The sequence below is a fragment of the Sinohyriopsis cumingii genome, chromosome 4 (assembly GCF_028554795.1).
Source record: "Sinohyriopsis cumingii isolate HCF-2022 chromosome 4, ASM2855479v2, whole genome shotgun sequence".
Taxonomy (NCBI): domain Eukaryota; kingdom Metazoa; phylum Mollusca; class Bivalvia; order Unionida; family Unionidae; genus Sinohyriopsis; species Sinohyriopsis cumingii.
In genome coordinates, this window is record NC_142964.1 from 52,503,333 (window position 1) to 52,518,619 (window position 15,287).

At 37.9% G+C, this 15,287-nt stretch overlaps 1 protein-coding gene across 2 annotated transcripts in view; it reads right to left on the reverse strand.

The window, feature by feature from the left end:
* Positions 1–12,114, reverse strand: part of LOC149801162 (uncharacterized) — a 66,162-nt gene extending 54,048 nt beyond the window's left edge. The window contains exons 1-2 of one of the 2 annotated variants that reach the window (XM_089955188.1): positions 11,600–12,114; positions 4,654–4,839 (exon numbers count right to left, since the gene is read on the reverse strand). The gene's annotated coding sequence lies outside the window, so the exon portion shown is untranslated. The remainder of the gene's footprint in view (positions 1–4,653; positions 4,840–11,599) is intronic. The other variant, XM_089955187.1, reaches the window with a different exon arrangement.
* Positions 12,115–15,287: the final 3,173 nt, after the last annotated feature.

Here is a 15,287-nt window from a genome sequence, read left to right on the forward strand (position 1 = left end):
AAAACATCAGTACGATTCGCTTTTTGTTACGATAATTAATATGTTTACGTCTTTTAGATTTTTTTATGTTAAATTGTATTAAGGTGGCGCTCACCAGATAATATGTACTTTTGAGAGAGTGACGTATGTAAGGTGAAGTAGTTCGCATTTAAAACATGCACAGTGGAGAGAATGTTTGCATATCTCTATGCTACATTAATGTAATGTGGATGATATTTCTTTTGGATATTGTACTTTTGGAAATTTTACACGATTTAAGCACACTGCTAACTAAAATGACTGCTCCCTTGTGTTAAAAAATCAGTCTGAATTAGTCTAAAGTACACTATACATAGCAGCTATTAAAATAGGGAAAATGAATTTTGCCAGACTAGACAATACCAGCTTCTGAAAGTGCAATGAATGAATTACCAAATATATAAAATGTAAAAAAAGTTATCGGCTCTTTTTTATACAACTGACCTCTGAAGTTCAGGAAGTGAAAATGACCAAGTAGAGCTAGCACTTTTTTGAAAGGTGCACATTTGAAGTAAGGCCAAGCTGTATACTCTATAACCCATAGTACACCCATCAATCATACACCAAAATAAAGGGAATTAAAGGTTCTTTGCATTATACCTAAGATATACAAGGTCTTTTTTAAATAGCCAGTATAACCAGTGAGGAAAGCCGGGGACATTCTTTTTCTTTAAATTCCTAACCCTATGCAAAATGCCAAACTGTATAGCGCCACCTAAATGCTGTTTTTGTATTTTGGGGTTACTAGAAACACTGAAATATACTCAAAAACCGAAATACGCGCTGAAATACACATATTTTGTACCATAATACTCATGAAAGTAAATGCATTATAATTTCTATGCGTTTGAAATTTGATTGAAAAGCAAGATAAATGATAAATTCAGTGATTTTTTTTAAAATAGGAATTATTAACATTTTTTTCTATTTATAGCTCCATTCGTGTAATGAAATCACTGGGTCGTACTTGATTGGACAGCTTTTACCGTGTTTTGAATGTATGTTACGTCATTGTTTACTCTGAAACAAATAAATATATGATATTTCCGCAGAAATATGTAAATAAACATTTTGGATTCTCACAATCATAAGCTCATTCTTGTATTTTAAATTCTGACCAATCCGCAATTTAACATACCTTTCCAATCGTGTAAAAATCATATACGACAGAGTGACGTCATTACATGGATTGCGCCAGAAATCGGTAAAAAGTAAATAATTCTTGTCAAAATCGTTTAAATCTAAGTTTGCTTTGCTTAGTAGTAATAGTAGTAGGAAAACAATTACAAACCATAATATCGGGCTGTACACCAATATGTACACCCAAAAGATGTAAGTATTCGTGCATTTCGGTGTGTACTTCGGTATTTTTTACCGCATTTCGGTGTTGCAAGTAACTGGTATTTTTGTTTCCAACACACAAACGTGTGGTGTTTTAAAGTCTGTATCTAATTTCAATTAGGTTTTTCGTGCATATACTGCCTACGTCATATGTTGAAAGTACAGTCATTGGATCAAAGTGATGACAATAGCGTCATGGTCAGAGGAAAGTTGACAACTGCATTTGCAACGCGACAGTGAATAGTTTCTGCTTGTAGAATACGAAGAGCTTCTGCAGCGTTTGCCGGTAAGTTCGCGGAACTTGTATGAATTTGTAGCATCATATATGTACCTGAAAGCCTTACTGTGACTAAACCTGGTTCGAAAAGATCCTGGTGTCGAATGTGTATGTGATTTAGATTTTTAATGTAGCTTTAATACTTTTTCAGTCATATCGCTACGATGTCTGCAGTGTAGCAGTTTATAGTAATGTATAGCATCATGCAGCAGACATATAGCATCATGTCCCGAGTAGTATATGGGGATACTATACGGACAATGGAAAATACAATCAAAAAGGTCGTGGGACACTATACGGACACGATTTATACGGACAAACGGCACAGCTGAGGTTTTATACGGACAAAAGGTTGGGACTGTATACGGACAAGGGAAAGTGGAATATAGGTTAGGTTTTGTATAGTGACAATATGAATGATGACGTGAGGGTACAAGACATTGGCAACAATGTTGCAAGGGGCTGACCTCAATCGGACCAAACAGCGGGGGGGGGGGGCATAGAACTGGATAGAACGCTTGGCGGGACATAGAGATATAACATACATACATACATACATACATACATACATACATACATACATACATACATATATACATACATACATACATGTATTTATGAACATAAATCTATTACACATAAAATCTAAAATCGACTAACAAAAATTTAGGCAAGAAAGAATGGCTATCTTTTCGAAGCAAGGGAGTGGCCCTGAAAAGGGTCTTTGAGTTTTTAAGTTTAACACCACACCATTAACATAGAGGGCACCTCACGGATCTTCTTCTCTTCCTCAAACTTCGTCTGACCTCTGGTCCGTAGATTAAAACTCTCTTTATGCAGCCTTGTCTCTCCACATAGATCCATCTTTTCCAAAGGGCTGTATCAGTCATTCGGGTGATTGTCCATGGTGATCTGACATACATGGAATAGTCCGGGTGGAACAGCATTGACGATACGAGTGTAGATGATCCTACGTTTGTCCACATATTGTGACGAGAATAGGTGAAGGGAATTAAGTGAACCCAGGTTATTCATACTGAAAGAGCCGATCGAAACGGATCGAGTTCTTTCACCAATCCAAACACGCGTTACAAAAATTCAGTCACAGGGCGGAGTCTGTCTTCCAATCCGAAGAGAGATACATGTGACGTCACTTTCCCTATATAAATGCGATGGGTTCTTCCATTTGGGAGGGTATCTCTTCTTCTTCCTGTTCTGAATCCCTCTCCCCCTACACCTGCTCCTGTTGTTTCTTAGGGCAGTCTGAAGACCAATGTCCTTTCTCTTGACAATGATAACAGGTATCTTGACTTTTGTTTCTTTTAATGCCTGTCTTGCTTTTTTGACGGTCTGGACATTCTGAAGACCAATGCCATTTCTTCTGACAGATGTAGCAAGTATCTTTCTTGACTTTTATCTCGAAAGGAGGAGGAGTAGTCCGTCGGCTTGTCTGAAGAAAACCTTCGTATGACACATCTCAAAGCTCTGATCAGAAGTTCTATCTGTGTTAGCTCTTCCATCTTTCTGCTCGAATTGAGGGTGAAATGAATACTTAGAGAGAAGATACTGACCCTTTATATAGGCAAGACACTGACATGAATATATAGGGGGCTATGGCTTTTGAAATGTAGTCATTTGACTTTTTGCGCTTAAGATGAAACGATCGCATCATATCGCGGAGAAAGGAGAAGAAAGTAAGAGGCAGAAACGTGACTTATCCCATCGCACAGTAGCTGAAGTCTTGGCTCAAATCCATGCCAGCGATTTTGAAGATGACATGAGTGAGCCCGAATCCAGACCCAGAGAGACTACACCAAACCAAAGTCCACCACCACTAAACCCTGAAGAGTACTACCACATTTGAGAGACCGATAAACGTTCCTCTAGAGAATTTAGAACCACAGCCTACATGTACATGGTGAAGTTTAAAGAAGTCCGACGTACTGCTGGAGAAAGCAGAAGAGTTCATCACCGAGATATAGAATTCTTTGTTAACCTCACTGAAACGACAATGTCAAGCCATAGAAGACGATCGCTTGAGACTTTCCATTGATCATGACAGTCTGAAGTCCCCCGTTTGGATCGAGTTTAGTAGCCCATCAGAATTAGCACCTTCCAAAGTCATGTATGCCGACAAGAACGACACGGCAGAATGAAAAAGAGCATGGTGAACTATCCAAAAATCGAACCGAGCCAAACAACGAAGAGAAGAACTCCTGTTACTGCATGAGGGGATATCCAAAGACACTCCCTGTGGCATTCCTGAAATGCAAGAATTGCAAGACGTCTTGACTCCACGCTCACCTTGAAATTACACCCTCAAGAAGTGCGTGGACCTCTGTTGTTTCGAGGCAAAGATTTCAAAGACGGAAAATACATTCACGTCTATCATCACGATGAACATTTTGATGTCATCACCAGTATCACCGCATTCCTTGGATACGGTTATTATTACCAGAAATGTGACTATTGGCTATAACAATCGAGAACAATTGTGGATCGAAATGCTAAGGATGTTTGGCCTCTAAACCCTTCCCTGACGAAGGACAACCACGAGTGCATTGCCCTTGTGGGGGCTGGAAGGTGTTGGAGACGTTGATTGGAGGATTGTACCTTCTTACAAGGTGTCCGCTTTATTTGGTTATAGTTATCTAGAGGGTCGTCGTCCGCGGTGTTGTGGCCCGGATCGAGTAAATATTAACGTAAAGTGTGAAACTTTTAGATGGAATAAACAGAGATCTGAGCAGATATATAGAACAGAATGACACGAGCCCCCGTACATGAAATACAACAATTAAATCAATTACATAAACAACTGTGATAATACCTTACATTAGGAAGTTACACTTCTCTTTTGAAATAAATCATTCACCGAATTTCAAACACAAATATACTTATATAAATAGCCCATCTATTTTAAAGATAAAATTGGTTCATCATGGAATCGAGTGAACAATCGAAGACATTGCCTTGTACAACTTCATAACCTGCTTATTTCCGGTTCATTCCATTTTTACCTTCATTTTCATTTTCTTCTTGGTCCTTTCGCTTTTTCCTTCTCCAGACTCTCTATTGTCTCGCCGCTTTCGGCCCTCAAACTTTGTGCGGGTAGGTGGATACATAAGTACGTAGATACTTAGATACTTGGATAAGTAGGTACCTGGATACATCAGTGGAGCTATACATCAGTGGAGCTATTTCCCCTTTCAAAATAAACAGAGAAGCAATCTGAATCCTCTGTCAGAAATCCTACTGGAAATAGATCATTACTCCCTTCTCGTTATGTCAGATATCGTCCTATCGGAATTCAAATAGATAACAATGGCTATCTGGTCAAGCCAAACATGGCAGACCATAAACAAACCTAGTTCCATAAGATTAATGTACTTCCTAACGATATTTCATCACTTACTCGCATTAACATCACACGAGACATAACAGTTCCGTTCTCGTCTCAATTACACAAATGAATGAATGAAATCCATTATATCGATAACTACGTTATTTTCCAATGAATGCACACATTCAAGTCTTTAGCATACATGAAATCTCACTTCATAGCTTAACAACGTAAATTCCAGTCAACAAGCACTCTAGTCTTTCTCATAGTTGAAATCATCTATGATCGGAGAATTCACACGGATTCTCGTAACTCATATTAACTAAAGTAATGCATGAAATTCTTAGAATACCCAATTCCTTATAACAATCAAGTCGACAAATTCAAACAATTCGTCAAAGTTATGTAAAGAAGATTACTGTACGAATTCTTGTAGATGAATTCAAAACCAGTTATACTCATATAAAAAAAATTGATCTACGGATTTTAAACAAATAAATTCATGCAAATAAAAGCAAATTAATTCAAGCAAATCTTTATATTGGTATCAACTAATTACGTGAGACTGACGCAAATACCTTGTGCTTTCAAGCTTTGCTCGCTTCTACCGCCAGAATTGTGTCCGTCGACTTTCCAGACATCCGGTCCCTCGGATAAATGTTTTACGAGAGAATTTCTTCAAAATTCAATCTCGGTGTTCCCTATTTTTTTCCTCTTGCCGTAAAAGATGGACTGACTAAATTTGTTAGATGGGTCATATTTAAACGAAGAAATTTCGTGTGGGAAACACGCCCCTTATTTAGCGTAACCAATCAGGATTAAATATATCAACCGCCTTTTATAAAAAGTCGCCAAAATTGCGGTCAGCCTGACTTCTAGATTTCCAAATACATTTCCTGTACAATTTCAACTCTGACATGTTCGATACAAAGATCGAAGTTGACATTTTCCCTTCCAGTCTGTTTGACGGTTAAATAAACGAAGGCTTAATTAATAATCACTTACTCTCACGACACAGACATTAAAAATCGGTGAAGTATAGCGATTTAACACGCACCTGTACCCACGAATCTAATTAATGGTTCTCTTTCCCAAATTAATATGCTCTTTATTAATCGGCAGAAATTTACACCCTTACAGCCTGCTTGTCAGCGCACGTTTGTCAACCCTACCTGTTACCATCAGCATCTGAAGACGCAAGGTTCACAGCAGATAAGTGCTTGTCAGCTCCTGAGATTGTGCCCTACTTGTGGACAAGGCATACGTACCAACAGTGCCAAGGCTCACATATGTTCAGGAAAGAAGCGATGTCACATTTGTCACCAAATCGTGGACTTGGAACACGAATGCTACAGTCAAAAATACCATTCCAAACAAGAGGAGAAAGATGGCCAGAAGAAAGGAAATTTCATCTTTTTCGATTTCGAATACATGCAAAAGACCTTCATTTACATTCCTAATTTCTACGTGGCTCATCGAGCGTGCAAGAAGTGCATCCAATAGCCTATCGTTAGTCATTGTCCCCACTGCAGCAAGATTCCTGGATGACGTGAAAAAATATTTCGGGAAACTAACACGCTAGCCGATTTCGCCCAATGGATCTTAGACCCCATCGACGAGACGTGGAGCCAAGAGGACATCGCACATTGCGGAGATTGCCATCGCTATGCCACGATGATGGTTCAAAATTTCTTCGGATACGATGGACAATTTCTTCCGAAAGTAACTTAGAACGGAGCCAAAATTATTTCTATGCAAGTGGGACAAGTACAGTTTAAAGATTCGATGAGTTACTTGGCCATGCCTTTGAGCCGAATGCCTAAAACTTTTGGAACGACATAGATGGCCAAAGGCTATTTTCCGCACTTTTTCAATACTGAAGCCAATCAACACGCCGTTCTTCCCCATCTGCATGAGGCTTACGACTACGACCCCGACAACATGCGCACTGAACAATGAGAAGCTTTATATGCTTGGTACCACACTCACGCCTCGGACCCCCTCGACTTTCAGGAAGAAATGTTAAAGTATTGCCGTTCCGACGTGGACATTTTACGACGTTGCTGTGGAAAATTTCGAAAATTATTCATGGAGCACGGAAGGATCGATCCTTTGAAAGAAGCCTGCACCATTGCCAAAGCGTGCTCCTTAGTGTACTGCCAACAATTCATGCCCGAAAAGACCCTAGCTGTCATAAACCCTCAAACCACCTCTTTGCTGGACCATGCCGACGAGGAGAAAGGAGAAGAAATCAAATACTTGGACGTGTGTTCGCTGTATCCTTACGTGTGCAGATATTGTCACTTTCCCCTAGGGCACCCACAATTGCTGACGCAACACGTCGACCTGGACAACATTTGTTTCCCTTGTGCCGTACTTGTGCCGAAACGTGCAACCAAGATCAACCTTGTCAGCACACCCAGGAAGAACGTGCCTTGAGAGGAACGTGGGTCAGCGTAGAATTGTTCAAAGCTCTGGACCTGGGATACCAACTGTTAGAAGTGTACGAAATTTACAACTTTACCAAGACAGAACAATACCACAAGGGCGACGAGACTCAGAAAGGCATTTTCGCAGAATACGTGGATGCTCTCATTGGTGACGACTTGCATTAGACATTTCTTTCTCGACTTGACGGAAAAGCTCAGTATGTTCCGATTGCAGTTCCTCGGTATACATATTCCAACAGCTACGGCTGTAACTAGAGGTGCGCAGTATTGTCGTTATACCAGCAGTTTACCCAAGTATTTTCTTCCACTGGTAAGTGACAAGGCACTTTTTCCCTGTACCGGTACATCGGAAGTTTACGTCAGAAAGGGATAATCTTGTTGAGATTTTAATGATATTAACAGCATGTTTTCATTATTCATGTAAGATCTTTTTTGCAAAACAAGCTTTATATGTCACAAATTAATCGTGAATATTACAAAGATAATTATATGTTTGATCCTTAATCACATGCTTGACACGTGTCATGTATGCCAACCCGGTGACCAAATTGGATGTTGAGAAACATATTCGGGCCAAATCCAACTTTAACTTTTGGATTTAAAAAATCACCTGTTTTAGTTATTTACTAGCGTTTGTAAATATGTTAAGTATATATATTCCTTTGTAAGACTGCGAATCATCCTGCGATTTTCAGAAGCGCCTTTGTTTCTTGTCTGAAATTTACGTAATTTCTCAAGTCCACTGTCCACTTAGGTAAATATTTTCTTGTTTGTTGAGTATGTGTGTTTTATGTTTACCGGCCCTCTCTGATAAATATCTTGGCCGGATGTTGGATTCCCACTCAAAGCTTCCCTGCCTGTTATATCAATAATAGAAAATCGTAGGCTTCAGTATCAACACTTCATATTTTCATCGATATGCTCTCTAATAGCAGCACGATGTCCTTCATGGCATCAGCTTAATCATTCCACTTTAGTTAAGTTTTAGATTACAAATTATCCAACAATTAACATGCACTGTTACGAGTCTACGCTCTTAAAATAAACAACAGAAAAGAGTGGAAGACCATAAGCTTTGTAAAAATTTAACAAATAATTTATTTTTCTATAATATAAGGTGAAAATGAGAAAAAGAAACTTACTGTATTGCGAATTAAATCCCAAAATAATCCAAGATTTACAGACACAGATCCTAATAATTTAAAGTCCTTAATAAAACTCAGTACAAATCCCGAAGAAATCCAAAAACTGAAGGCAACGATGTGTCTGTTATAGCTTATAGAGTGTTGATGTGTCACCAGTCTTTTGTTGAATCACTAGTATTATCATTACAGGTTTGAATTCAGTATAGATTTCAGTGAATGTCTCTATCCAAGAATTTTATCAGAGCACTTTTGTGTTTCCAGAGAAAATAATCACTTGAATTCAATAATTTGAAGAAATAAAATTCAGCCCAACTGATCACAACAGAATACAACTTGAAAGCGCCAGATATTAAAGCAAGAATGACCACGTTCTCACAATTACAAGATTATATGGTTCTCTACTTTACCTCAGGTCACAATTAGCATTTTCAACACACACACAAATACCTAATGGGGAAATAACCTTCAAAATGATCCCGATGTTTACAAATTCAAAACCATAACCTAGATCAGGGGTCGGCAACCTTTTTTACATAGCGTGTCACTTTTTTTCTGGATTAATTACAAAATGAATGAGCGCGTGCCACCAGTAAAAGAGTAACAGTAACACTGTTAAAATTTAGATTTTTGGCTGCCCTTTGCGTGCCACAAAAAAAACTCTTGACGTGCCACCTATGGCACGCGTGCCTTAGGTTGCAGACCCCGGACCTAGATTACAGTCAGGAAATTCCGAAACTTAGACCCAAATAAATATATTCTTCTATTAATAATGATCCTGATATTAAGCCCATGCACATAGAGAATATTTAAGCTTTGTATTAGTTGTTTACAATGAATAAATAAAAAATAAAATTCGGGTCAAGCAGAACTGAACTCAGTTTTGGACAAGGTCAAATCCAGCATACATTGTTATATTACAGTAGCATGTAATGAAATAAAATAAATAAAACTAACTAACAAACAAAGCAAATTAAATATACATAACATCACATAGCAATTTCTTCTGCTTTAAAGTACAGTCCATTTAATTTTCGGGGGAGGTATGATTTTGTTTTGAGCTGAAATATTTTCTTCTCTTCATGTCAAGACAATTATTTTTTTTTTCTTCTCAAAATGACATCATGTTTATAATACAATGTTAATTCACTTAAAATCAGACCAATATATATTATCTAGCTATTGACAGACGGAAACTAAACAAGACTGTCGGGCCTCTGCCCCAAAACATTGAATTGTTGGTCCCTAATATAATTACCGTATATCGTGGTACACAGTACGTTCACAAATTCCGCAGTACATAATTGTTCGCAGACCCATCTCAAGCTGTTACCGTAAAAACTGATCATAGCGTGTAAACATGAGTGCAACCACCATGGTGAGGACATATATCCCAGTATGAGATTTATGTCATGCGGAAAGAAGAAGAAAAAATAGACGTTGATGTGGCTTTAGATGAATCAAAAAGACGAAGACTGAAGAAATAAAAGACAATATTACGGTTACAATAGAGACAGAGTCTTTCAGCCTATGGAAATTAGCTGCTATGAAAGACAGGGAAAGGGGTGGGAGTAAAAGAAATTATGAATTTCGAACGCTTGATCATTAACATTCCATTGGATGTTTTTCTTACATGCATTCCTAATTTTAAATAACACTGATATTTTACCACGCATGAGAGGTGGAGGAACGGATATGTATCCAATCTGACAGATAAAAAAAGTTATTGATTATGGAAATGAACGCGGAGGATAATTTGTGTGTCGTAAAATCTCTTTTCATTAATTATCAAGATTGTGTCCTGGTGCTTTCCCTGCTATGATTTTGTTAAATCAAATTACAAGTTCTTGACAATTGTTCTCGCAATAATAATTTAGTGTATGTGATGGGGGGGGGGAGGTGAGTGAAGTCGTCAACAGATGATTGTTCTGTATTATTTCAAGCACTCGATATAGAATAGTTGTCAGTGCAACGATCTCACTGGAGTGGGCCGGCATCAATATGCAAGAAATTTATAATTGACACAGTTAAACTGAATCCGTTTTTGAGTGGGCCTATATAACTAAATTAAGATATAACATTTGCTTTGCTTCAAGAGCAGTATTAAAAGAGGTAATCGTCCCATCAAACTGTCATGATGGCCCTTTTATTTTACAACGACCCATAATCACACACAGTGACATCGGTTCCTAATATAGTCAGCAACTCAACTTTGGCCCAGTGGCCCCCATATATGGCGTGCAGAGGAAAGTCTTATATATGGTATTTTTCATATAAAAACAAAAACGCTGTACTTATTTATCTGATTATAATCATTCCACTATCCAGATACAACGATGGTTAGATCCAGCTACAACGATGGTTAGATCCAGCTACAACGATGGTTAGATCCAGCTACAACGATGGTCAGATCAAAATACAACGATGGCTGAAATGTCCAGGCTTGTCCAAGACCGAAAACAGAAGCAAACTGAATAAAATATACCCGAGTGGGTTTTGTACCATTTCGAGGTACCCTACGATAAAGTTCCAAAACGACTATATACTCAAGGAAGTTATATAGTAAAGAAGTGTTACATTCAATTTCTAGGGATGTTCTTCCAAAAATATATTCAACAGTAATACACATTAAATTGGCATAACACGCACAGTAGATGTGAAAATATCGTGTGATGTATGCTATATGTGACATAACTTATTAGATGATACATGATTATTGTGCATCCGTGCGTATCACTCAACGTGTATTTCATCTGTGTTTTGATGGAGTCTAATTAAGTATGATTAAAATGCTATCTTTTCTTAAACCATTCAGTTCTACATTCGACATCATCATGCAGATTTACATCTTCGTTATTTCCATTTAGCCATGAATTGTTCTTTTAATTAGTAATCACATTCTCATGGAAGTGAAAATGACCATTGTCTAGGGGTGAAACGATTCATCGATATATCGATGCATCGATACTTTTGCTGAAACGATACACATATCAATACAAGAGACTGAGAATCGATACAAAACTATACTTACCGTATGCATGTTATTTTAGTCTTCAGCAGTCAGGAATAATTATTAGTTGCCATGTTATTCTGTAAAATTATAATCCATCTGAAACAGCATTTGCAGTCACTGGCACTCATCTTTATCAGTAAAAACGAAAAAGACTATTTGAGAATAGCCACTCGCTGTCTGCAAGTTAACACAAAGTAACATGGTTCGTAATTTGCGCCCCCCCCCCCCCCAGTCCATGCTAATTATCTTAAGCCAGAAGTATGTTCAACATATACTATACATTCCGAACGTGTTCCACATGTATAATGAAGTACTTTACTCATCATATAATAACCACTTTCACGCGAAGTTTCCACTTTGAATTGTTTCTTGATTCCTTTATTTGATTTAAAAGCTACGTTGCACGATGAAGTATGTTACACTGAATTATCATTTGTGGTTATTGATTGTTCCGCTCCAGGTTAAACAATAACCACCAATCAGAAATGAATGTAGCTTATTCTCTGCATGACAAACAGGAAGTATTGGTAGAGCAAGAGAGAGACTTCGCGGAAAAGTCATTAGATATGTCATGCACTTCAGCAGATATGCTGTCAAGGTGTGCGATTGCACAAAGCGTGCAAAAATTTTAAGAATTCGCGTGCTTGGAGAACAACGAAACGCGAGAACTCCCGCAAATTCGTTAAAAGTCGCATTTTTAGTTAACTGTTCTTGTCGCGACATCGTTTTTCGGGTAGCAGCTGTTCCATATATGGATTCTTCAAACACGACATAAATGGTTGTGAAACTAAATTTGATTAGCATAATGTGCCCAGGAATAAGTATTATGGCGTAGTTTGAAACATTCATGAAGAAAGTTTTACAAATGCTTGTTTAAAATACGGGTTACCTAGAAAACCAATATATCTGATTCTCGGCGTGGTTTATTACCATCTGGTTCGGCAAATACTTGCTGATGACAGTGATGATGATAATCTGTAGTCTGCATACTGGAAATACAATTAACAATGTCAACATACATGAAAGGGCACCACCTACCTTCCAAAGATGGAAAAACCATCAAGTTCATATATGTATCGATATGGATCGTATCGCACGCTGCGTATCGGGAATCGTATCGATACGTGGCACAGATGTATCGTTTCACCCCTACAATTGTCTAAACGTACTTTATCGTGGTGTTATTGGTTTCTGTTGGTAGCAAGTTTAGGATGGTGTGGCACCCTGTATGCTTCATGTGAAAATATTTTTAAAATTTCGAGGTTTAATTTTTAGTCATATATGGAAGTTGTGAAGTGGTGTCTAACAAAATAAGTTTATCCATATTTTTAATATGTATAGATGCAAGATCTTTATATAATGATAACGTTTGAATCTAATTGGTGTTTTACCACTCAGTAATGCATTATGTACGTTATTTAGAGTAGCAACAGTGGTAGTATGAATTATTATTATTATTATTATTATTATTAATTAATTAATTAATTAATTGATTAATTAATTACTGCGTCCAAGGCTGTATCAGGGTAGTGAGAGACAATGATATCACAGGTAATGTAAGCAGCGATAAATGGTATGAGAAGTACAATTTTCTTCCTACATTTTCATTAGTGGAGGACATGCACTACATAATCATTCATTTTCTGTAAATAAAAAAGAAAATCATTCTTAGCTATCATGGTACTTAGGCTCCCCATGATGCTCCGCACGCTTGTGTGGAATTTCATAGGAGGCCAGGGTACCAGGCTAATTGTAGCCTGACACTACAGGAAAAAAAAAAAAAAAAAAAAAAAAACCATGAAAAACTATTATCTTTCGTATCATTACAGAAAAATAACCGGAATGTAACAATTGTTACTATACCAAAAATTGCTTTACTCAACATTCCTTCTTTGTCCACTGAGTATGCTGCAAAATGAACTCAGCAGGTCATCATACTTACTGGATTTGTTTCACTCTATTTGGGCTCGACTTAAACGCGAGTACAGATAGTAATTGTGAGTCAGAGTTTTGATGTTCACAGTTGGCAACGGTAAATGTAAGAAAATACAGTGAGGGTTTTATGTTACAATCTTTAAGGCTTACTTAGGTAATAAATAGCCTCTATGTTTGCCAAGTCTACAGAAAGAAAAACGTATGCATATCCTGGCTAGAAAAAGGTATACGCTTGACTCAGTCGGTAACTACATGATAGTAGAAAGCCATAGGGACCGACCATTTAATCAACTTAATTTGTTTTTCTCAACTAATAACTAACATGACAGATAGAATCTGATCTTATTTTTTTTTTTTTTAGGTTTATATAAACTGGAGCAAATACATGTTTTCAAAAATATTTGGGACCGGAATTCATTCCCAATTAAATCCTAAACCCCCACCCCATTTAAATGGTTGGTCCCTCATATCGAGATGATTTACCTTGTATGTACATGCATATTCATTCATTTTCGTTTGTGACAGTCGTAATGAGCTCGGTCAATAGCATGCATATCTACTTTCTACGTTGTCAAGCTGAAAATCTGCAACATAACTGTTAATATACAAGGTTTGAATATAGGTGCTTCACACAATGCAAAATATTTTTAAAAAATTAAAAATATTAAACTCTCTGACCTAAGCTTATTTATGGCGTAAGCGAGAAACTTGTCCTGTTTCAACAAGTAAATCATTAGTCCAACTTTCCTTTGACCCTTCCGACCATTGTTTAGATATTATGGCATTTTATGTCAAAATATCTAAAATGAGGCGGAAGGGGTCAGAAGAAATTCGTACTAGTATAACGTGTGGCACTACCATGGTAGGAATGTAGCTCACTTGTCACAAGACCCAAACATCCAAACATATTTGGGAAACATCATAACTTGAGATTTCATATGTCGTTTAAATTTGAAATGCGCGTGGAGCAGTGGCGTCACTCGGGTTGGTGTCACCCAGTGCGGTAGCTCATGGTGTCACCCCCATGGTCCTCCTTCCGTAACAGACCATACAGAATCCTTAGTAATGTCATTTTGGTGTCACCCCCTCTGATGGTGTCACCCGGTGCAGTCCACACCCCCCACATCCCCCTAGCGACGCCACTGCTGTGCCTGCTAGTCATGTATTTAACTATGATCGGTTATCCGCTTATGAAATCCGACTAGACCGAGAGTGTGTGCTCTGTAAAATTTGCAATTTTTCATTTTGGTGTCACCCCTCTGAGATGGTGTCACCCGGTGACCGCACCCCCCTAGCGACGCCACTGGCGTGGAGATACAATCAGATAATTTCGAGACATTTGTGAATCTATTGCACTCTAACGAAAATTATGGAAGATAATCGTTGTAAAATATGGGCATGCATGTTACAGACTATTTTTCAGCTATTTTCCACACATGTACAATGACATTGTATATCATAATAATAAAAAGTGACACATGCGCCCGGGGTGTTTGTTTTATAATTGGAAATGACTGGATAACCCACAACCCCCACACATTACAATTTTATGTTTCTTATCGCTCAGCATCAAATCTTCCCTATCGACTGAATGAGACCCATAGGCCCTGCGACGGGTGTTGACAGTGTCAGATCGCATCCAGGATTACTGATCCTAACTCTCAAAGTTTTTACTCGTTCGAAACTTTAGAACCTAGATGGAACGATCATTGAATGTGACGGACAGTCTAACTTTGATTGTGATTTCCTACGTATGGACCGTCAGGTTATT